The sequence below is a fragment of the Panicum virgatum genome, chromosome 2K, assembly GCF_016808335.1.
Source record: "Panicum virgatum strain AP13 chromosome 2K, P.virgatum_v5, whole genome shotgun sequence".
Lineage (NCBI taxonomy): Eukaryota > Viridiplantae > Streptophyta > Magnoliopsida > Poales > Poaceae > Panicum > Panicum virgatum.
In genome coordinates, this window is record NC_053137.1 from 15,871,573 (window position 1) to 15,896,701 (window position 25,129).

Genomic DNA, 25,129 nt, shown 5'->3' on the forward strand with positions numbered 1-25,129 from the left:
AATGATTTATTATGCAATTATTCGATTTATTAGGCAATTAAAATAATTAGTTATGCATCTAAATGATTTATCATGTAGTAATTAGAATTATTGTGCATTTAAATGATTTATTATGCAATTATTTGATTTATTATGCAAGTAAAATAATTAGTTATGCATCTAAATGATTTATCATGTAGTAATTAGAATTATTGTGTATTTAAATGATTTATTATGCAATTAAAATAATTAGTTATGCACCTAAATGATTTATTATGTTGTAATTAAAAGAAAGCCTTAGGTACTGGTTAGAATTGTCAACCGGTACCTAAGGCAGGCAATTCGAAAAAAAAGGGGTTGGGCGCGGGTTCTAACCGTGGCCGCGGCGCACAAATTACACAAAGTTACCATTGAGCTATCGAGGGATTTCATATCTCATCCCGCCAGAAATCTACAAAAATAAATTTCAAAGACCCTAAGACACTGGTTTTCGTTCCCCACCCGGTGCCAAAGGGGAATTTCAGTTCCCGCCCGTTGGGCACCTAAGGCACCGGGTGGGAGTTCACTCCCTTACAGCAGGTGATGAATTAATGGAAAATCTTGATGCGAACTTGGAAAAAAAAATGGAAAATGTCATTTTACATAATAGAAGACCTGCCCTTTTTTTGTAATATGCTATGCAAAGTGCACCTATGGACATTTTTTGCTCAAATTAATTATCTAAGCTAGCTAGCAGGCTATGGAGCAAAATGAACCTTGCATGCTAACGCTCAAACAAATTAGCACGACCACAGTCACACGTATCGCGGTATAGGCATCACCATCCCACTACGGGACACAGGCGATTTGCCGAGTGTCAGGAACACTCGGCAAAGGCCCTTATACACTCGACGAAAGATTTACCGAGTGTAACACTCGACAAAAGTCACTCAGCAAACAAACTGACGGCAAAGCCACCTTTACCGAGTGCCTTTTCTCGGGCACTCGGCAAAGCTTTGTCGTGTGCCAATACACACTCGGCAACATAAAGTAAAACGGCCGGCCCAGTCTTAATTATGATATCAAACACGACGCTCTCTCCTTCTTAACGACTTCTTAACGGCGATCGGTCTCTCGCTAACTCTCATTGTCTCCTTGTCCCTGACGCTCTCTCGCTGTCTCCCCACCGACGTTCTCTCGCTGTCTCCTCACCGATGCTCGGTCTCTCGCTCACACACACGCGCACGCGCACACACACACTCACACACACACACACTCACACTGACTCACACACACAATAACTCTCTCTCGTTCTCTGTCCCACTAACACACAAACACACACACACTGACTCACACACACTCACTAACTCTCTCTCTTTCTCTGTCCCACTAACACATGATCCTTGCATCGTGCATCTGTTAAATCCGAGCCGAACTAGAGCCACCCCGGCGCTTTTGCTACAGAGACCCTGAGTTTCTTCAAAATTAACCCGCAGTCCTTCCTAGTTCAAAAAAAATTCCAGAGAGGCCCTTTCTAGATTTTTCTTGCAAATAAGTCCCTAGAATCTTGTTTTAGCCATATCTTTCACATTTTGACTCCGATTTTAGTGATTCTTGCGCTCACGCGATCCTTGCGCTCACGCGATCCTTGCATCGTGCATCTGTTAGATCCGAGCCGAACCAGAGCCGCCCCGACGCTTTTGCTAAAGACACCCTGATTTTCTTCAAAATTAACCCGCAGTCCTTCCTAGTTCAAAAGAAATTCCAGAGAGGCCATTTCTATATTTTTCTTGCAAATAAGTCCCTAGAATCTTGTTTTAGCCATATCTTTCACATTTTGACTCCGATTTTAGCGATTCTTGCGCTCACGCGATCCTTGCATCGTGCATCTGTTAGATCCGAGCCGAACCAGAGCCGCCCCGGACCTTTTGCTAAAGACACCTTGAGTTTCTTCAAAATTAACCCGCAGTCCTTCCTAGTTCAAAAGAAATTCCAGAGGCCCTTTCTAGATTTTCTTGCAAATAAGTCCCTAGAATCTTGTTTTAGCCATATCTTTCACATTTTAACTCTGATTTTAGCGATTCTTGCGCTCACGCAATCCTTGCATCGTGCATCGTGCATTTAACTCATGTATTTATCATGTAACTCGTGTATTTCTGTAACTCATGGACACATACTCTAATGTATTTTTACTGTTTCAGTTAAGGATGGACCCCTTCCGTGATGATGAGGTCGCCAAGCAATACATGTTGGATGCAATAAATGAAGATACGAGGGCCAACACCACCCAGCCAATCGCTGAAGAAGATGGTCGGACAGTTGATTCGTTCCTAAATATGTCTGGAGATGCCGATGAAGAAGATGATGACTTTGCGCCGCCGCCCAATCAACAGCAGCATGTTCTAGTACGAATCTTAAAACTATATGCATGGTGACTTCAGTAGATTAGTTTTGCAATTAACATATCTTTTCTGTAATTTAGTCGACCTCCGCATCGACTTCATTGAGCCAGTCAAAAGGGAGACGCCGGCCAACCAAGAAAATGGAGGGAAGATAGGTCATCACAGAAGTGGACGCAGAGGGTTGTCCAAGTGCTCCAGAGGCTGCTAGCACAAAATTTGTCAACCAATGTGGGGTTATTGTTCGGGCAAGAATTTTGATCACCACAAGACTATGGAAAACGAGCAAACCCGAAGAAAAGCAACACGCCGTGCCTGCACATCAGAAGGAAATGCTATGGGCAGAACTCTAGGATATGTTCACTCTTCCTGAAGGAGTTGACCAAGAACTTGTGAAGAAATGTGTCTTGAAAAAGATGGCCCTTGCCTTTGCAACTTTCAATAAGAAGTTATACATCAATTACATCAAGAAGGATAAGGAGCCGAACTGGGACGATCTTCCTCAGGTTAAACCATACTGGGAAGAGTTCAAACAATACAAACTATCAGAGGAAGCCCAAAAAAAATCCGAACAAGCCAAGGTGAATGCAGCAAATAAGAAGTACAGCCACCACCTTGTTGCTGCCGGGTACAAGAAGTCAATAAAAAAAGGGTCAGTTGGATCCATGCCACTCCAATTTCTTGAAATTGGATCTCATGTTGAAAATCATGCCATTGAGTGGCATGATTTTCAACATGACACCCAATTTCACGGAGTTGTGGTGGCATGAATCGAATTTTCCCATAAAAAAATGGCAGAAGATGGAGCAGGACCTTATGGATAGAGGCATCAGGCCGATGACTTGGGATTGGCCGGATAGATCCAAGTGGTGGTTATTTGCTAATGGCGTGACACTAAACCAGTTGGATAGAAATTTGGTCGTGCCCGAGCATATGCAAGAAGTGTCCCGCGATCTAGTCGCTGCAATAGATGAGACCCAACAAGGAACATTCCAGCCTCAAAGGGAGAATGATGAGCTAACAAGGGCATTAAAGAATCCGGAGCACCCTGGACGAGCCCGCGGCATCGGCGTGGTCCCATGGAAAGTTGCTTGGGCCAGAGATTCCTCTTACAAGACTCACCGAAAGGGCAAAGCCGAATAGGAAGAGAAAATTCGTGCCATGCAAGAAGAGATGACAAGGAAGGTTGTGTCCTTGGAATCTCAGATGGACGCCAGGGTCAATAAGGCAGTGCAGCTAGCTCTGAGCCAAAGGGGCACTGCTGGGTCACACCCGGATGTTGTGATAAGCCAGGTCTCTCAGCGACGCAGCAGCTGTGCATCCACAGCGGCGCCCAACGTACAAGTGGAACAGCAACCCCAGATTGAGCCAACGACGGTAGATGACCAGAGGTATCCTGTGGACGATGTCACCATGCCGACACCGTGCGAGCTTCATGTGCGAGCAAGAAATATATCCATTCATGTCGCATACGGGTCAGCCCTGCCCCTGAATCCTTCTACTACAATTCATGGAAGGCCAATACCCCCTGGCTACACCTCCATCACGGTCGAGCAGATAGTTGGAAATAATGAGGATCTTGAGCTCGACTTCGTTGGAGGGGATGGAGAGAAGACATTGGGAGACACACTGCACGGGGTCGTTCTATGGCGCAAGGCCGACATCAAACTTACTGCAAGCACAACGGCTCCCGTGCAGACCGATCGCCCGTCTCCGCGGTCTCCCTCACCGCCGTCCCCACAACCACCTCCTTCACCACCGTCTCCGCCGGCGCAAAGGGCCACGAGTACTCCAACTCCTCCTGACCCAGAAAAAGGAAAGAAAAAGACAGCATCCCTCCCAGCGGCTGGACCCTCAAAGAAGAAGCAAAAAATGGTCGAAAGAAAATTAACCTATGAGAAAACTGCTGAGGAGTTGGAAGAGGAGACTGCTCGATATATAAAAGAATAATTCAAGCCTAAAGTCCCCCCGCCGAGGGAAAATGTACCTCTAGAACTAGGGAAAAAGCTTCTCGCAAACCTAGACAACCCACCAAAATCAAAAAGGTTACCCTCGGACTATGATTGTACTCTGACAAAAGCACACAAGGTGAGAAATCTGAAGAAAAAATGTGGCAAGACCATTCCTCAGCTTGGCACACAACAAAAAGGACTCGAGCCCCTCCGGGTGCCAGGGTTGCCACTCCTACACCCAACGGACGTACAACTCCAGGCGGACCTACAGGCCGCGATATTTCTTTCTGAAACTAGATTAACGCTAGAGGAGGAAACCTTTTGTCACTGAGGAAGAGGAGAAAAGTCTAGGCACGCAGATATTCAATTTGCATAGATGGTACCTGCGAATGTCGAATGACCAAGGGAAAATGTTTGGAGTCAAGTATCATGACCATGATTTCTTCCGCGGGGAGGAGGACTTCTGGGTGTACTTCGAAAATTTATATCACATTTACCATCGACAAGCCCTCGACGCCTCTATCATCACAATTTGGGTTTTGTAAGTATCAATTACCTCTACATTAATACTTTTTGTTAACAAGAACATAATTATATGTGTGCATTATAAAATTTCTATTGTATCGTTTAGACAGGAGACCCAAAGAAGCCGAAAACATGGATGGCACCATCAGATCGGCTTCATGTCTCCTTTGCTAGTCAACCAGAAAGTGCTCAACGAAAATTACAGGGAAACATGCCAAAACATGTACGATTCGTTGACTAGGCAAAATTACAAATCCTATATATTCATACCATACAACTTTAGGTAAGCCTTGGTCGACTCAATCCTATGTTATATTACTAAATAAATACTAAGTCATCTAATGCATGTATGTATATATCCTATCTATATCCGTGTAGGACCGAGAAAGGCGACCAGAGGGGGGTGAATGGGAGCCGATAAAATTATCGCGATCGAAAACTTTGGCTCAAGATCCAAGTGCGTTCCCCAACTCTAGAGTCCTAGGCGAAGTGCAGAGGAGCTATAGAGTAGCTACAACAACACAAAATAGCCTTAGGAAAAAGTGTGAACAAGTGCGGAAGCAAACACAAGAAAACAGCGCAAGAAACAACGCACGGTATGACTCACCGGTTGATCCGACGCATGGATTTGAAGAGCGTCGGTTCAACCGATGATCAGAGCCGGCAGCAGAGAAAAGGGCAGCACTGGTTTATCCGATGCAGCGGTTTGAATGTCGTCGGTTCAACCGGTGATGCAACACCGGATGATCCGACAAAATCAAAGTCAAACGCCGGTGCAGTTGTCCAGAGGTGCTTCAAAACTGACTCAACTAACACCGGTTAAACCGACGATGGCAAATCCAAAACACCGGTGCAGATGTCCAGAGAGACTGTAAAAAGGAACGTTCTGAGCATCGGTTCAACCGACGCTAGGAAACATGCATACGACGGTCGAACGATCAAAGCTGCACACCCAACAGCAACGCCGGTTGAACCGATGCTTGTAAAGACCAAAGCACCAGTGCAACAGAAGAACACCAGAAAACCCTAAAGCCCGAAACTTCTATTCACCGGTTGAACCGACGATCACCCAGACAAGCGTCGGTTTTACCGGTGATAAGAAAAATTCAGCAAGACGCAGAAACCTCTATTTTTGCTCGCGGCTCGATCCAAGACTTAACGATTCGAGGATCAAAACAAGTCCAAATCTCACCAAAAAATGCAAGCACGATCACAAAGACCTTGTGAACCTACCCACCAAAGGAATCGACGATTAACTCCATGGTTTGAGAGGAATCGACAAAATCCCGAGCAAGAACGTGGTTTTCTCAAAATGTGAAACGCTCAAGAACTTCGATCCTGAGGAACTCGTGAATCCTAGGGGTTTTGCACTAGGCAAGAGGGCATGGATTCAACACAAAAAGCTCTAAGAACTACTACGATCTCGTGCAACAAAGGAATTCATCGCGGAATTGAAATTCAACCCAAACACAAGAACACATAGTATTGAATTCACAATGAATTGAAAAGCCCAGAGGGCACAAGGAGGATGGGGCCTCCTTTCCCAATTGAATTCAATACATAGTCTCAAGAATCCATCTCAAAATCTCAATCCCAGAGGAGGAAGAGAAAGAACAGAGAGGAAGAAGGAGACAGGGAAGGGCGCCGCTTGTGTATTATGCACCAACAAGAGAGAGAACCCAGGCCGCTCCAACTCTGCCTTCCTTTATCCATCCATGTGCTGCTGCCCTCCCTTTCTTTCTTCTCCTCCAAGTCTCCCTCGAAAGACTAGAATACCCCTAAGTGCTGAAATTAAACTAGAAGGCCCGTAAGGGCAAAATCGGAAAAGATACATTGAAGACCATCCGACGGCTGCGACGACTTGGAGAAGTTTGCTTCGACCCGACGCAATCACTCCGATGTCGCCACGCGCCCTTCTGGAATCTTCACGGGGGCAGTTTTGGGAAAACTGCCGAAACCGAGTTCGGGGGCGGTTTTGGAGGAACCGCCAAACCTTCCCGCGCGATGTTTCCGGCACACCCTCCAAGCCCGATGTCGCCACGTGTCCGACCTCCCGCCGGAACCCTAGCACCTTCGTCATCCTGACGCCATCGCCATCTCTCTCCGACTTGGCCGACGTCGACACATCCCTGCCGTTGGTTTTTCCCGAGCTACCAACAAACTCCACGCCATCCCGCCTTGGCCTAGGAGTAGATCGCAACACGGCCCAGCAGTGGACCAAGCATCTGGGCTGCCCTTCTCCACTGCATGGTCGTCCGGTCGGGCCTCCAACACCACCGCAAGGTCTCCCGCCTCCGCATGGTCGTCGAGCTCCCTGCCACCGCAACGCCGCCGCATGGTGCATCGGCACGTGCCTCGCTCTTGTCCAAACCATCTCGCTGCCACCGCGCCATCTGTGTACCTGCACACCACAGACCAAGAACCGGCGCAATCTCCACAGAGTCGCGACTACACACAGTTAGTCCACTCCACGTGTTGGCAATCACTCATCACACTAAGGAGCAGGCCTCCACTACCTCTCAATCTCCCCCTTGATGTGTGCATTGTCAACACCACACCCCACACGGGCACTGGTGAAAGAAAAAGATAACCAAAAAAGAAATGGAAAACAAAGAGGGCTAACTCAAGTGATCAAAAGCGAATGAAAGATAGAAAGGATCACTTGAAGATAGTAAAGCCAAAAGAGTTAGCCCCCAAGACAAGGGCAACGGCTCGACGCACTGACTCCAAAACATGCTTGACTCCTCAAGAAAGAGGCAATGCTCAACACAGCCAAGCATGTGCAAAGCTGGTCCCTCCAGAAAGAGGCAAGGCTCAACACAACCAGCAAAGAGCATGAAAAGGCTCAAAAACTCCCCCTGAAATGCAGCTCCCCCTCACTATGCAACTCTCCCCCGATGTGTGCACACTCAAAGACTGGAACTCTCCACAATCTCTCCGCCTAAGGTATCAGAGACACCAAACAACAAACTCTCCCCCTTAGACCAAACACCAATCTCTCCCCCTTGTTGACAAGGCACACACCAAGGTACCTCCCCCTGTCTAGATGCTCCCCCTGGAAATATGCCATGAAGTGCAATGCATGCGTGTCTAAAAAGCTTCCAGGTACAGAACAAGAGCATTTGCAAGGGTCGAAACAGCACAGCATATGAGGGTGCATATACAAAGACAATGCATGGAGAAGCTCATAAGAATATATCTATACTGATCATGAGCAAGCATTTGTCATTTGTAAAAGAGAAAGCATCACCATAAAGGACCTAGCATACTAGAAGGTAAACAAGCATGCTAGTGCTAGCAAGAATATACAGGTGAGCTACCCAAAGCATATCACAACAACTGCCACTCAACTAACTGAAAACTTTGAATTTCTCAACTTGCAAGTGCTTAACTTTAGCGAATGTGCCAAGCCTCGATCAAGGACCATCAGAAGCTTAAGACAACACTCTCAGTCATTCACAGCCTTGTCCAAGTTCTCCAGAGGAGCAGTCTCAATACAAGATCAGTGGTGCAAGCAATCCCACCTGGATCTTTTCACTCAGAGCAAAGTAAGATATACCAAATGTTGGATTTTTGAAATTGAATACCAATTATAACACACCAACTGTTTGAGTTTGCAAAACAATCATGAAACAAAAGAGGGCATCTTGTTGCATATGATAGCAAAGGACCTAGCCACTAAGCATGAAACAAGATAGCATAAGCACAAAAGGCTACACATGCTAGTAGCAGATCCTGAAGGTGACCATGTTTTATGATTTTCAAAGAATAAGATAGCTAAGCTCAGAGCCAATATACAACATATTCAAAGGAGCTAGCTACACATGGTCAAAGCATATATACAACTCATAGCATAGCACAAGGCACAAGCAAATGCAGATATCATACATAAGAAGCTTAGTGCAAGTGTAATGCATATGAGCAAATGGTATGCAAAATGGTATGTACACAAAAATGCAAGAAAAAGCAAAAAGAAAGAAAAACCAATCCTAAACTACAGAAAAACTACCCAACTCAAAATGGGTAGCACACGCCAAGCTCTCCCCACAAGCGAGCATAGGTGGCTTGTTCTAGGGGCTTGGTCAGGATGTCGGCTACTTGATTATTAGTGGATACATGGGTCAGCTCGACATCGCCCTTCTCATAGTGATCTCTCAGGAAATGGAACCTCACGTCTATATGCTTGGAGCGAGAATGTAGGACAGGGTTCTTGGCTAAGCTTCTGGCTGAGGTGCTGTCAATGAAAATAGGAACTCCGCCATAGGTTAGGCCATAATCGCTGAGAGCTCTGTTCTCAAGGCGGTTAGGCGGACGCCTAGCAAGGTGGGGCGGCTAGACGCCTAGGCGAGCAAGGCGGGTGCCTAGGCGAGCAAGGCGGGCGCCTAGGCGAGCAAGGAGGGCGCCTAGGCGAGCAAGGCGCAAATCGGTGCACGGCGCATGGACGCCTAGGCGTCGCCTAGGCGATGCCTTGAGAACAGAGGCTGAGAGTGTGTCTCATCCAAAGGATCTGGGAGCAGCAACTAGCAGCAATGATGTATTCGGCTTCTATGGTGGAAAGAGCTACACTAGTTTGCTTGCGGGCAGACCAAGACACAAGAGAAGTTCCAAGAAACTGACAGGTGACTGAAGTCGACTTGCGATCAATCCGACACCCACCACGATCAGCATCAGAAAAGCCAACCAACGCAAGAGAAGAGGAAGAAGAGTGCCAAAGGCCAAACTTAGGAGTGTAGTGGAGGTACCTGAAAATCCTCTTCACAGCGTTCCTGTGAGAAGTGCGCGGAGAAGCCTGGAACCTCGCGCAGAGACAGACCGCGAACTGGATGTCGGGTCTGGTGGCCGTCAAGTACAGGAGCGAGCCGATCATGCTCCTGTACTCCTTCTGGTCCACAGCAACACCTTTAATGTCCTCATCCAGTGCCGTAGAAGTGCCCATAGTAGTCGGCATGGGACTGAGGTCCCCGAAGTCGAACTTCTTGAGCATGTCCTTGGTGTACTTGGCCTAGTGGACAAAGGTGCCATCCCGGGTTTGCTTGATGTGCAACCCGAGGAAGAACTAAAGCTCACCCATCATAGACATCTCAAACTCCCTGCTCATGTCATCAGAAAAGCTAGAAACAAGAGAGTGAGATGAGCCACCAAAGATAATATCATCCACGTAAATCTGAACCAACAGAAAATCAGTGCCACGCCTGAGGAGAAACAAAGTCTTATCTACTGATCCCATGACAAACCCCTGCTAAGCAAAAAGCTCTCAACCTCGCATACCAGGCTCTAGGGCTTGTTTCAAACCATACAAAGCCTTCTGAAGCTTGAAGACTCGGTCTAGAAACTTGGGATTCTTAAAGCCAGGAGGTTGCTTTACATAGACCTCCTCCTCTATGAACCCGTTCAAGAAGGCACTCTTCACATCCATCTGATACAGCTTGAACTCCTTCGAAGCTGTAAAGGCTAAAAAGATCTGGATGGCCTCTAAACGAGCTACAGGTGCAAAGGTCTCCTCGTAATCTATCCCCTCCTGCTGGCTGTAACCCTGAGCTACTAACCTAGCCTTGTTCCTCATAACCATCCCATCCTCACCTTGTTTGTTCTTGAAAACCCATTTGGTACCTATAGGGTTGCAATCTGGTGGAGGCTCTACAAGGACCCAGACTTGGTTTCGCTCAAAGTTTTCTAGCTCCTCATGCATGGCATTGACCCAGTTAGAATCAGATAAAGCGTGTCCAACATCTTTGGGCTCAAAGGTGGCTACGAAAGCAGAGTGAGCACAGAAAGCGATAGAGGTGACCTTCGACCACGTTTGAACTCCTCAGTGAAGGTCCCCAAGTATCCTCTGTGGAGGATGATCCCGCAGGACTCGGTGGTGTACTCGCTGAGGTGAAGTCACTTCGTCACCGCCCTCAGCATGGGTCCTGGAGGAAGAACCTTGAGCTGGACGTGGATCGGCCGTAGTCGAAGCTGTGGGGAGTGGGTCGCCATCATAGTCAGAACTCGAATCCCCAGGAAGTGGGCCTGCGGCCGGCGCAGGGACACCTCCATCACACTCAAAGGCTTCAGGCTTATCCTCATCCTCGAAGATGTCCTGGCCAAACTCATCATCACCTGCACACTCCATAGAAGCAGACACGGAAGGAGTGGACTCGTCGATGGTTACATTACAAGTTTCGACGATCCGGTTAGTCTCAAGAATAATAACACGATAGCCTCTAGATTGAAGAGCATAGCCAAGAAGAATGCCATCAGAGCTCCTAGACTCGAACTTATCAAGATTTCCCTCCTTCAGAACAAAGCATCTGCAACCAAAAGCACGCAGGTGGGACACTCTGGGCTGTCGACCAAATCGCAACTCATATGAAGTCTTCTTCATGAATGAGCGAAGGAAGATGCGGTTGGCAACATAGCATGCGGTGTTGATCGCCTCGGCCCAAAAATGCCTAGGAGTCCTATGCTCATCGAGCGTCGTCCTGGCCATCTCCACTAGGGTCTGATTTTTGCGTTCAACCACGCCATTCTGTGGAGGAACATAAGGAGAGGAGTACTGGTGATCAAGACCGAAGCCACGACAGAAGTCATCAAAACGAGCATTCTTAAATTCAGAGCCATTGTCACTGCGAATAGCCCTCATGGCATGTGGAAGCTCGTTCTGTAACCTCAAGGCAAGGTCTCGAAAGTACTGAAAGGCCTCATCCTTAGTCTCCAAGAAGAAAACCCAAGAGTATCGAGAGAAGTCGTCCACGATCACAAGAATGTACCACTTCCCACCAACAGAGCGCACACGAGCAGGACCGACGGTGTCCATATGAAGAAGCTCGCCTGGGTGCGATGTCATTACCTGATTCACAGGTGGGTGCGGAAGGGAAATCATCTTCCCGTGACGACATGGGTGACAGACAAGGTCCTTGTCCAACTTGAGCTTGGGCAATCCTCGGATCAGATCAAGTGAGCTGAGCCTAACTAGTAGATCAAAGCTCAGGTGACCAAGTCTCCTATGCCACTTCCAGAGCTCAGAGGATTGACCAGTCACTAGACAGTGAGAAGTGCTAGAAGAAGATCCAGAGAAGTCAATGCGAAACACACGACCAAGAGGAACAATGCTGCAAACAAAATCCCCTCTGGAATCAAGAACACGCGAGCAACCTCTCTTGAAACTCACCTCATACCCATCATCAAGAAGTTGCGAAACAGAAAGTAAATTAAAACCAAGTTTATCAACAAGAGCAACCTCTCTCAGGGTAAAATCGTCAGAAATCTGAATAGTGCCAACTCCACGTACCTTTCCTCAGCTGTTATCCCCGAAGACGATGTACTCCTTGTCCTTCGTCGGGGTGAGGCTGGAGAACCATCTGTGACTCCCGGTCATGTGGCATGAACAACCGGAGTCCATGAGCCATATATTCTCCAGGCCTCGAGTGTCCTGCTCAGTAAGAGGAAAAAGAGCGGGCAAATGGCCCGACACTGGGGTTAGCATAGAAGGAAGCAAACCAGTGTCGTGCCATCTGCTCGAAAGCAGGGTAAGTCTCCTCAAACGAAAACTATGGCTGGCGACCACCACGCTGAGGAAAACGTGGTGCGCCTCTGCCACCAAAGCCTTGGCCGCGCTGACCACCACCAAAAGCACGGTGTGGAATGGGTCTAGTGAAACCACCACCAGGAGCGCGGTATCCACCACCGTCTCCCCCTCCTCCACCTACATGACGTGGCCTAGCATCCCGCCTCTGCCCACGTCGAGCTGAAGCGTGTCCTCCTGTAGACTGGTGGAACACCTCCGGAGCGCGCCTCTCAGGCTGCCTGCGCTCAAACCTCAACCTCCGAAAGCAGAACTCTGCCAAGTGACCATCCCTTCCACACCACTCACACTGGTAAGGCTCTCTCTTGTGTGTAGGCTGTGGAGTAGGAGCTAGGGCTCTCTGAGGCACTCTGGGGGGCTGAGTCCTCACCTTGGGCTTAGGAATAGGCTTACCACTATGAGGGAGTGTATCCAGTCGGTTCTTGAGATGGTTAGGCTTGGGAACCCACACTGGATTCTCAGGTGGAGCTCTAGGTGGCTCAGAGAGAATTCCATCCTTAACTGGTGCTAGCTTAGGAACTGGTGGAGCTGTGGAAGAAGGTGCACTCACACTCGGCTCAAGCATCTCACCAATCTGGCCATAGGGTTGGACAAAGTCAGCATGAGTGAAAGCAAAACCAACCCCAACACCGTCAGGACGCTTAAACTGCTGAACCATCATGCCCAACCGAGGCTCGCGGGCGGACACCCAACTAAGAATCTCCCGAAGGTGGGAGTTCTCCTCCTCCATCCGGGTCTTGTCCTTCTGTGCCTCCTCAAGTTCAGAGATCAGGCTTGGGCACACAGTACAATCAGCAGAGCAAGATCTAGTGACTGCAGATTTCTCCAACTTCCTCAAAGCAGCATTCTTCTCCTTAAGCTCTTCTCTAAGCGCTGGGCACTCCTTACAAGCACCCAAGAGGGTAGGCCAGGACTTGAGCTCGTGCAAGGCCTTCTTGCCCTCCTCGAGTTTGAGCAAGTTCTCATCATACTTGCTCCTGAGCTCGGAAAGGTCAGACATCAAACCAATGCACTGACTGCACTCATCTTCCTCCTCACAATCCTCCACAATAGGAGTAGACTGAGCAATCTCTAGAGCTAGCTTAACTTCCTTCAACTCCTATCTCAAAGCTCTAAACTGCCTCTTAGCATCCTTAATGATCAAGCCCTGATTATCTAGAGCAGTGTAAAGATCCTCCAACTCCTCAGGAGTGGGGTGCTCAGGACGTACCTCAGAGCTTGGCTCTGGCTGAAGTACAGGCTCTGCCGTGGTGGAAGGAGTCCCGTCGGTGTCGGAGTCGATGGCCATGGTGCAAAAACCGGCCGCCTTCCCAGCATGGAGGCAGAGGCCAGTGAAGCCAACCGTGGCCTTCTTCTTGGTGCTCCGTTTCTTCTCGCTGCGGTGGTGTGAGTCGGAGTCACTGGAGCTGGATGAGGACGATGACGTCGAACTCTAGCTGGTGGAGGAGTGATCCTCGCTCTGGGCGACGAACGCCTACTTGCTCTTGTACTTGCCGACATTCTTCTTCCGCTCGTGGTGCCGCTTGGAGCGTCCGCCACTCTTCTTGCATGAGTGCCCACTCTTGTGCTTGTGACGATGCTCGCGGTACTCTTCGTGCCTGGAGCGGTCGTCCTCTTCCCTGGAACTCTTCTTCTTGGGACACTCGGCGGCGAAGTGGCCGGTCTTGCCGCAGTTGAAGCAGGTCTTCGCTCGAGCTTGTCTGTTGTTGAAGGCGCGCTGGAACTTGTGGATGAACAGTGCAAGCTCCTCGTTTCCCAGCACCTCCAACTACTCATCTGTCATAGACACAAAGAGAAGACAAGCAAAAACCTCCAAGAGAAGGGTCAGAGTTAGCTCCAGAGTTGCCTACCATGGCCATCGACTTGGAGGTGGAGGCATCAGCATGATTGCCTTCCATCTTAGCTCGAGAGAGCTTCTCCACCTCCGAAGCCTTGAGCTTGCTGAAAAGCTCATCTACGGTGAGGGTCTCATAGCCAGCAGACTCTATGATAGTCTGGAACTTCACTTCCCAGACCTTGCGATCAAGAGCATAGAGAAGCTTCATAGCCTTCTCATAATCGGAGTAGGTCTGGGTGCCCTGTGGCTGGTTCGCACGCACCTTGTTCACAATCGATTGGAAACGACTGAACACGGTGTCGATGCTCTCACCCGGCAACTGAGTAAAGTTCTCATATTCCCGCTGGTGAGTCTCATACAGCCTAGACTTGACATGGTTGGTTCCCTCATGGAAATTGGCCAACCGTGCCCAAATCTCCCGGGCTGTATGAAGATCACTGACACGAACGAACTCAGGACGAGCGAGACAGGAGATAAAAGCGTTGTACGCCTTGCTATTGACCTCGTGTCTCCTGACATGAAGTTCGGTCATGTGGACCGCAAGGTTCACATAGTCAGGGTCCACGCAAATCTCCCAGACTTCGGAACCTAGACTCAAGAGATAGACACGCATGCACACCTTCCAGTAGTCATAATCGGTTCCATAAAAAATCGGGGGTTTGCCCGGTGAACCCATGGTCGTACAACGGTTTTGAACCAGTGAAGGCTATAGAGAAACCAACCCGGCTCTGATACCAATTGTAGGACCGAGAAAGGCGACCAGAGGGGGGGGTGAATGAAGGCCGATAAAATTATCGCGATCGAAAACTTTGGCTCAAGATCCAAGTGCGTTCCCCAACTCTAGAGTCCTAGGCGAAGTGCAAAGGAGCTATAGAGTAGCTACAACAACACAAAATAGCCTTCGGAAAAAGTGTGAACAAGTGCGGAAGCAAACACAAGAAAACAGCGCAAGAAACAACGCACGGTATGACTCACCGGTTGATCCGACGCATGGATTTGAAGAGCGTCGGTTCAACCGATGATCAGAGCCGGCAGTAGAGAAAAGGGTAGCACTGGTTTATCCGATGCAGTGGTTTGAACGTCGTCGGTTCAACCGGTGATGCAACACCGGATGATCCGATAAAATCAAAGTCGAACGCCGGTGCAGTTGTCCAGAGGTGCTTCAAAACTGACTCAACTAACACCGGTTAAACCGACGATGGCAAATCCAAAACACCGGTGCAGTTGTCTAGAGAGACTGCAAAAAGGAACGTTCTGAGCACCGGTTCAACCGACGCTAGGAAACATGCATACGCCGGTCGAACGATCAAAGCTGCACACCCAACAGCAACGCCGGGTTGAACCGATGCTTGTAAAGACCAAAGCACCGGTGCAACAGAAGAACACCAGAAAACCCTAAAGCCCGAAACTTTTATTCACCGGTTGAACCGACGATCACCCAGACAAGCGTCGGTTTAACCAGTGATAAGAAAAATTCAGCAAGACGCAGAAACCTCTGTTTTTGCTCGCGGCTCGATCCAAGACTTGACGATTCGAGGATTAAAACAAGTCCAAATCTCACCAAAAAATGCAAGCACGATCACAAAAGACCTTGTGAACCTACCCACCAAAGGAATTGATGATTCACTCCATGGTTTGAGAGGAATCGACGAAATCCCGAGCAAGAACGAGGTTTTCTCAAAATGTGAAACACTCAAGAACTTCGATCCTGAGGAGCTCGTGAATCCTAGGGGTTTTGCACTAGGCAAGAGGGCATGGATTCAACACAAAAAGCTCTAAGAACTACTACGATCTCGTGCAACAAAGGAATTCATCGCGGAATTGAAATTCAACCCAAACACAAGAACACATAGTATTGAATTCACAAGGAATTGAAAAGCCCAGAGGGCACAAGGAGGATGAGGCCTCCTTTCCCAATCGAATTCAATACATAGTCTCAAGAATCCATCTCAAAATCTCAATCCCAGAGGAGGAAGAGAAAGAACAGAGATGAAGAAGGAGACAGGGAAGGGCGCCGCCTGTGTCTTATGCACCAACCAGAGAGAGAACCCAGGCCGCTCCAACTCTGCCTTCCTTTATCCATCCATGTGCTTCTACCCTCCCTTTCTTTCTTCTCCTCCAAGTCTCCCTCTAAAGACTAGAATACCCCTAAGTGCTGAAATTAAACTAGAAGGCCCTTAAGGGCAAAACCGAAAAAGATACATTGAAGACCATCCGACAGCTGCGACGACTTGGAGAAGTTTGCTTCGACCCGACGCAATCACCCCGATGTCGCCACGCGCCCTTCTGGAATCTTCACGGGGGCAGTTTTGGGAAAACTGCCGAAACCGAGTTCGGGGGCGGTTTTGGAGGAGCCGCCAAACCTTCCCGCACAATGTTTTCGGCACACCCGCCAAGCCCGATGTCGCCACGTGTCCGACCTCCTTTCGTAACCCTAGTGCCTTCGTCATCCTGACGCCATCACCATCTCTCTCCGACTTGGCCAACGTCGACGCATCCCTACCGTTGGTTTTTCCCGAGCTACCAACAAACTCCACGCCGTCCCGCCTTGGCCCAGGAGGAGATCGCAACGCGACCCAGCAGTGGCCCAAGCATCTGGGCCGCCCTTCTCCACTGCACGGTCGTCCGGTCGGGCCTCCAACGCCACCGCAACGTCTCCCGCCTCCGCATGGTCGTCGAGCTCCCTGCCACCGCAACGCCGCCGCATGGTGCATCGGCACGTGCCTCGCTCTTGTCCAAACCATCTCGCTGCCACCGCGCCATCTGTGTACCTGCACACCACAGACCAAGAACCGGCGCAATCTCCACAGAGTCGCGACTACACACAGTTAGTCCACTCCACGTGTTGGCAATCACTCATCACACCAAGGAGCAGGCCTCCACTGCCTCTCAATCCATAGTTATCATTGGATTTTACTCATACTTTCTGTAGAGACCGGCAATCTTATATTCTTTGACTCATTGAGAAATCCAAAGTCCGCAATCCAACATATCCTAGACCCCTTGAACAGGTAAGTTCAGTTTGCACAATCAAATCTTTTTTCTATTAATAACAATTCCTGAATATCAAACTTAACTTTGAGCGCAGGGTTTGGAAAAAATTTGTGAAAAATAACAAAGGACGTGGTCAATGGAGGCCCGAACTGAACGTTAACATGGATTATCCGGTATGTTGATTCATAAAGATTTGTCTAGTTAAATATATAATCCCAAATTATTCTAAATTGAGTAATTTATTTATTTCTCCTTAAGTGTGCGAGACAACAACAAGGAACTGATTGGTGCGGGTACTACGTATGCGACTATTTGCACATCATGACTCCATGCGGGAAGGCTACTGATGAAGACACGAGAGTACGTCCAAACCGTTCACTAGTATATTTTCATAATTGTAGTAACGCACAAGATGTTAATCCTTTTTTCTAAATGATAGATGTCTCAAATGAGGGATGAATGTTACTCTACTGATCGGATCAACGCCGTGTGCGAGCAGCTCACCGGATTCATTTTGAACGAGATCTTGGATCCTAGAGGCGAGTTCTACCACGACGGTCACATCCATAGAAGACTTCCATCGAGCTCCTGAAAATATTTATTTTCGTGTAGGTGATCCTAACACTCTCATGAAAATTGTGCCTACTTCATGGTGGTGTTCCATAAACTGTCATGTAAATGATTTCGTGAGAGGTCTGCCATTTCCATGATAGCCATTATCAACTCTCACGAAATAGGTGGATACATGCTAGCTTTGTACTCTGTGAGTTCTGTTCATCTTTCTCTTTATAAACTAGAATTAAATTTTGTAATCAGTATTTCTCCCTCATAAGAACTCAAAATTTGATGATCTTTTTTTAGAATTTTTCTAAAATCACGATCTTTCATTTAATGATATTTTTGTATGGTAATTGCTATTTCTTGGATCTTTTACATATGTCCTTTCTTTTCACCTAAGTAGAGAATAAAAAATCTGTTTTTTGCATAACAATTTAGCAATACAACTTTATATTTTCCAATACTATGGTAAGCATAAGGTTATGTCTAAGTTTGAAGTTCATATGAGTTCAAAAATATTATGAGGTGTTCAAATCTTAAAGTTTGACTTAAGTTATAAGAAACTACGGAAGAGATGCATTCTCTTATGAACAATGTATGTTGCCACTTTATTAAAATCATCTAAGGTTTTTATGGAAAGATCATGGACCAAAAATATCTTGTCATGTCAATTTGTAGAATTTTTTTTACCCAATTTAGATATTATTGTAATTATTATGGTGTAGTTTGAAAATGAAGTTTGAATTATCCATATAAGACAATTTAATTTTTCATTCAACTCCAGGACATGGGATGTAATTATATGAGCTTAAATATAATATTTGTTAAATTTTTTTAATCTTATTGGAAGTATACATAGTTCAACATGTAATTATTTTTGATAAGCATGTAGAAATTCATTTAAATGGTTGAAAATATCAAATCTGTTTGAAAATTATCGAAACTTCTGCAAGAGAACTAACATGTAGTTTATTATATACCAAAAATATTTTGGTATATATAAATAATTATTTTTATATGTCTTGTTACTTCACAATGATGATGCAATAAATAGAAAAAAGCTAAGCAAGCTAGGCCCATTTCAGCCCAAATAGCCCAACATTTTCTAACCATCCATATCCAATCCAACGACTCCCATCACACGCACACAAACCCTAGTAGCTTCATCCTCCTCCCCTCCCTTCAGCCTCAGATCCACTTGCGCGGCCGCCACGGCAGAACCCTCCGCAGGAGGAGCGGCGCGCGCGTCCGCGGAAGGTGCGGTGCGAGCGGCCGCAGGTGAGCAGCGCGGGCGGAGGCAGGAGGAGCGGCGCGAGCAACCACAGGCGAGCGGCGCGGGCGGACGCGCGTCCGCGGGAGGTGCAGTGCGAGCGGCCGCAGGTGAGCAGCGCGGGCAGAGGCAGGAGGAGCGGCATGCGCAGCCACGAGCAGAGGCAGGAGGAGTGGCGCGAGCGGCCGCAAGCGAGCGGCGCGGGCGGATGCAGGAAGAGCAGCGTGCGGCCGCGAGTGGAGCGGCGCGAGCGGAGGCAGGAGCAGCAGCGCGCGGCCGCGGCAGGAGCGGCACGGGTGGGCCGAGCAGAGCGGGCGCAAGATTTCTGTTTTTTTCTCCTGAGATTTGGGGGTTCTCATGCTCAGATTCTCTCGATGTTGTGGTCACAGATTAGGCCAGCCTCGACGAGAACGTGGTGAACTAGTTCAGGTTGGATCAGTCCAAGTACCAGTGGGCGCTCATCAACTACTACGAGGCTACAAGCAAGGTGGGTGCTCTTCGATTTCTCTTCTGCAGCAGCATGGCACATTTCCCATTTAAGTTTGGTTGGAATTTCTTTCGATCCGTGTCGTTTTATTTTATTTGCGCGAATTGGTATGCTGATCTGGATCTATAACTGTGATGTGATACTGTTTTGTCAACGATGTCTGAAGGTGGATGGAGCATTTGATATTTGTGTGCAGGTCGATGTGGGTTGGTACGATGCGTGTGTTCTGACCTCTCTGTAGATAGCCTCGTCTTGCAATATATCTGTAAAGGTTAAACTAAAGATAGGCCTAAAAGTCAAGGCATTAACATTAACTAAGTTCCTTGCTTAGTTAGAACGCATTTGCAATTTCGGGTTATTGATTGGCTTCCTACTGATCTCCCCAGTCAGACTGCATGTGAGCGTCTCAATGGATGTCTATCTAGTAGCTGAAATAAGTGTAAAATTAACACAACTCGCAACTGAGAATCAGCATGCAGAGAGGAGCATGTATGACCGTTTATCTTAGCAATTAGTCCAAGGATTAGTTCCTGGATACCAAAGATCTGCAACCTGCTCAGGTTTTCCTTCTAGTTATGGTTATAAGAACAAATTAAACTCTGATAGATGGATGTATCATTATTCATAGCCATTTAATTTAATCTCAAATTAAACACTGTACAACATGCATTCACCAATAACATGAACACAAATCTTTGAGCACGGACTTTGCATTTCACGGCACAAGTTCACGCCGGGCTCAGCTCGCACTACTACAAAAATAATTTGTAGCAGCACCTTGAGTTCTTTTAAGCGCGAACTAAAATTTCATCCATTCCTACAAAAAGAACTAAGTTACTGTAGTAATAGAGTCGCCCCTAAAAATCCTTTTATAGGGCGGGTCACCCTCTCACCCATTTCTAAAAATGAACCCATTTTTAGAGGCAGGTGATGACATTATTTGTAGGGGCGGGTGAGACCACTGTCCGTCCCTACAAAATTTAAACACAGTCGACGGGCATTAAAAAAAATCTCGGAAACAAACAGGGCATCTCTTAGTCTCTCCTCTCAGCTCAACACACTCTCTCTCTCTCAAACTGTCCCCATCGTCGGCCTTGCCCGGCGGCCACGCGCAGGAGGCAGGGGCCCCGGCCTGCACAGAGCTTCAGTGGCGGCGTGTGGGTACAGGCGCACGCGACCCTACTGCGAGCTTGCCTGGGTCGCCGGTGAATGCATGGCGGCACTGGGCACGTTGAAGCTGGCGATTTTAGTGCGGATTCATGAAATTGTTTGAGGGCTTTTATTGTTAGGATTCTTTTGTGCGTCTTTGATTCAACTCCCCCCCCCCCCCCCCCCCCCCAAATCTCTCAAAAATTGGCTCGGATTTGGAGTTTTCCCCAAATCGCGTTCCTAGCATAGACATTCGGATTTTCACTCGATTCACAGTGGTTTCTTGATTCTTTTGCGATCTTTTTCCTGGATCTATTAGTCCTTGTGACCGTGCATCTATGGCTCAAATCTCATTTGAATCGTTGGAGTATTGAGAGAGTATTTTTTGTTTGAAAGTTTGACGTTTGCTTGACATTTGAATCGTGTGCTTCTAGGGAGCGTGCTGAGGTGGAGCAAGCTCGAAAAAGTAAGGCCGCGCATGCAGCTCGAACCAGGAAGGTGGAGCAAGCATCGTGAGGCAGGCTGCTGCAGCCACGTGGCTCGAGCTCGGCGGCGATCTGGCTCGGCGACGGCCTGGACGAGCAACAGCCTAGCGCAGCGGCGGCCTGGACGAGCTTCGATGGGAGCGGCAGCGGCCTGGACGAGCTGCGACGGGGCTGGCCTGGACAGATGGCGCAACCACTTTTTTGTTAGCGCTTATATTATTAGCGCTTATATCTCCAAATAAATTTATTATAAAAATATATTCTATAACAAATCCAATGGTACTTATTTTGTATCACAAATATTATTACTTTTTTTATATAACTTTAGTCAAAATTCGAATTCTTTGACTCCTCGTAAAGTGAGAATTGCATTCTTCTGTGGACAGAGGTAGTACAAGAGAGAAGATTTGCTGTCTGTCTAAAGCCTCAACTACCCTGAATGAATGGAGCTGAATATCCATCAGCGAAAGATTGTGAAACTGAATACTACTATCAGGGTACTACTTTTGTCCTTATGGTAGGCGTGTCCCATTAAAAATAAGTCTCTTGTTTTTTAGAAAAAAACTAGCATATATAGTGCCCGTGCGTTAATATGGCTAATATAATAGATCTCTGTAATATCATGTACAGACCATGCCGCGTTCACTTCATGTACAGACCATGTTGTGATCGTGCGAGATATTGATTGTCCATGTTGTGATCGTGCGAGATATTGATTGTCCGTATTCCAATTGAGATTCTGATGGATTTATCCAAATTACGGTTTGGATCCCGATTAATTTGTCCAGATTTCAATTAGAATTCCGATTGATGAACCAAGTAAACAATACTTGCTTTAGAAATAGTACAGAGATAGAGATTAACAATATGTCCAGTCCTCCTCGGCCTGCAGTTCATATATCTAGGCCTATGGGACTGGGAAGCACCAGGGGACATGATTCCAACTTTTAGGACGGCTGTTGTGAAGCGCATTTACAAAAAGGCAAGCTATTGCCTGCTTCTCGTATAGGCACCAGACCTCCTGCTCTTGCAAACCGGCAGGAAAGAACGATCTCGCGTTGGCACAAGGACAAGGTTGATGTGCTTGAGTATATAAAGGGTACCCTGAGTGTAGCGCTCAGGAATAGTTGCCTACGGCCATCTGGTTGAGCATGCAATTTTCAGTTTGCTGCCACAAGTATCATTAGCTGCGTCATCTCGGTTCTAGATAGTGTGTGTGTGTGTGTGTGTGTTCGATCCCCCTTCTGGTTAAATTGTTTCGTACTATTGGTTTCACAATTTTGCTTCTCACCTTTGAATTACAATGGTCAATTAAGATGTGTGTGCATGGTTCCGCTTCTTCCGGAAGTCCATGATCCAACTCGCGAATGACTTGCTTGCTGATATGAGAACTCCTAGGAGTTCATATAGCTAAATCAAGAACAAAATTTAATTCACCCTTTTCTTCTTGCTCCCCTAATTAAAGCGTGATTAGAGTACCGGCAGTGTCATTTCAGAGCATCAGTCAAACTTGATGGTCACCTATCTTGTTATGGAATTTAATGCAGTTCGATCAGGTTATCTGTCGAATTGCATTGAATTCCGACAGGGGAGGAGATGAGGAGGCGCACGTACTCTGAAGTCTGAATGATCTACCCTGAATGGATGAAATTGAAGATCGGCGAAAGATAAAACCGAATTCTCCTAGCATTGCATCGCTCTTGTCCATATTGTTCAGTACTTGTACTCCCATCCTATGTATCCTCCTCGGTCTGCAGTCCATACATATAAGAGGCAGAACTTGCAGCTAGCTGGCAGCTGGGTACCCTTGACCTTGAGTGTGGTGATTGTGCTAGCTACAGGTTGATCGACGCTATAGCCTCGCAGACAACAATGATGGGATTGGGAAACACCAGGGAACAGGATTCAAACTCGTAGGGAAGCTGTTCCGAGCCGTGTATAGACACAAGCAGGAGGAACATGATCGACCGTCGCATAAGGACAGTCCCAATGCAATGCAGACTCCACTCGTAGAGTCTTAAGCCTCAAAGACTGCATCACAAAAAAACTATACTTCCCAATGCAAAATGTGTAATAGTAGTTTCTATACATAAAATTATTTAATGTTTTTCTTCCATCACAAGATCAATGGACTCCACGCCTCTTTCACAACGCAAGTCTCCCTGATTTCTTGGGCATTGAAGGGCGCGTAGACTTGAGATCTTATCTAGAAACCAAGTCTTGTTTTTTTCCTTCTCACTTCAATAATTTGGGTACCACATCAGCAAAAAAGCTATAAATAGATGGCTATAAATATACTTAGATTCCATGGTAGAGTCTAGGTTGAAACTGCCCTAAGCACCAAATCTGCAGAAACTGGCTCAGGGCCTGGTGCTTCCCATGCAGAGCCACCGAGTAGGCCACCAGACAAAACAAGCTGGAAACGAGCTCTGTTTGTGAAGCACCATATGTGTGGATAGTCACAAAAGTTCGGAATGTGGCACGTGGAACGTCAATATTAAGTTTCCGGTTTCTAGAGGGGTATACCTATTTAGTACGATTGGATCGAAAAGTGGAACGTGCTCCTTAGATAATTGGGTCGATGCAGCTGGAACATAGATATAAAACGAGGATCGTGATCCCATGATAGAATTGTTTACATAAGCATTTATACTATTGTGATAATTGAGCCAGGGACAAACTTAACGTGTATATTAAATTAAAACAGTTGACGTGATCAAATTCTTAAAATTGTAAATGTGGCCAACTTAACTTGAGACCCATTTAGCCCATAAGATCCACCTAGCCCATTTAGCTCTCTCAGTGCAGCAGAAAAACAGATCGACCTCCCTGTGACTAGAAAAAAAAAGCGAGAATTCAAGATTTGAGTCTAAATTCATGAGCCTTTTAGAATTTGACATCCCATCACAATAATATGTGGGGTCAATCTGAGTCATTGACATGTGGGTCGCTTTGGCCACAGTCTGTGCGTCGCTCTGTGCTGCTGCCTTACGCGCCCATCGCAGCCTTGCCCCAGCACTCGCCTCCCACGCGCACCCGCCCAGGCCGAAGGCCCAGACTCTGCCGTCGCCACCATACCTCCGCCTCTACGCCGCCGGCTATGCTCGGCCGCCGCCCTGCGCGCTCACCGCAAGTACCCGCGATTAAAGGAACGACGTCCCAAGTACCGTCCCAGGCATCGACCCGTTGTACGTACCCTATCGGTCCCGATTCCGATCCGGAATGAAAGATCCCGGGACACGGACACTACCGGAAAACCAATCATTGCCGAGTGCTTCATGGTTTGCCGAGTGCCAACTATCGAGCACTCGGCAACAACACCATTTAACGAGTGTAAATAATTAAACACTCGGCAAAACATAGACACTCGGCAAACCCAGAATATGCCGAGTGCCATATTCTAGACACTCGGCAAACCCAGAATATGCCGAGTGTCGGGCATGTGGCACTCGGCAAATAACCCATAACGGTTAACAGCCGGCGGGGCCGTTTGGTTTTGCCGAGTGTTAAGGGTGGGGCACTCGGCAAAAGGTTTTTCCGTTTGGTTTTGCCGAGTGTTAATGTTAAGGCGGGGCACTCGGCAAATGGTTTTCTCCCGTGACATACATGGACACGTGGACGACCCTGTTGCAAAACCGCTCGTTTGCCGAGTGTCAGTAACGGACACTCGGCAAAGACATCTATTTGCCGAGTGCCAAAAGCGCAGCACTCGGCAAAGTGACTGATTGGCCGAGTGTCCTTTGAGGCACTCGGCGAAAATTTTAAAAAAACTTTCACTCCAAGTTTCCAAATTTTTCCCCTGTTCTCATACGATATGAAGCACTACATATTAAAATTTGGTATATTTTTCATTATATTTTCTATATTTAGTTAATTTCTTTCAGTAAAAGGTATTTCGGGGAAAATTCAAATTTGAACCACAACTGTTTGGAATAATGTACTATAATG

At 47.3% G+C, this 25,129-nt stretch overlaps 1 long non-coding RNA gene across 2 annotated transcripts; it reads left to right on the forward strand.

The window, feature by feature from the left end:
- Positions 1-18,994: 18,994 nt before the first annotated feature.
- On the forward strand, positions 18,995-21,540 carry LOC120668779. Of its 2 annotated transcripts, XR_005672563.1 has the most exons (4): positions 18,995-19,047; positions 19,150-19,356; positions 19,450-19,547; positions 21,131-21,540. It is a non-coding gene; the product is annotated as an uncharacterized LOC120668779 (long non-coding RNA). The 2 variants fall into 2 exon arrangements; XR_005672560.1 differs by lacking the exon at positions 18,995-19,047 and having other exon boundaries at positions 19,075-19,356.
- Positions 21,541-25,129: the final 3,589 nt, after the last annotated feature.